This window comes from Electrona antarctica, assembly GCF_951216825.1.
Source record: "Electrona antarctica genome assembly, chromosome: 13".
NCBI lineage: Eukaryota > Metazoa > Chordata > Actinopteri > Myctophiformes > Myctophidae > Electrona > Electrona antarctica.
In genome coordinates, this window is record NC_136794.1 from 39,250,988 (window position 1) to 39,251,391 (window position 404).

Genomic DNA, 404 nt, shown 5'->3' on the forward strand with positions numbered 1-404 from the left:
TCTTCTACATATTGAGCAGGTAGTTTATACCCATCCATCCATCCATCCATCCATCCATCCATCCATCCATCCATCCATCCATCTTCAACCGCTTATCCGTAATCGGGTTGCGGGCTCCACCAGAGAGCTCCAGACTTCCCTATGGATGTTGATACTCATTCATCAGCCAACACTCCCCACTGACAGGTAGTAACCCCTTCCCCCACCCAGAGAGGATGTATAGGGCCTTAGTCCTACTCCTCCTCCAAGCCAACACTCCCCACTGACAGGTAGTTACCCCCCCCCCCCCCACCCAGAGAGGGCGTATAGGGCCTTAGTCCTACTCCTCCTCCAAGCCAACACTCCCCACTGACAGGTAGTTACCCCCCCCCCCCCCCCAGAGAGGACGTATAGGGCCTTAGTCC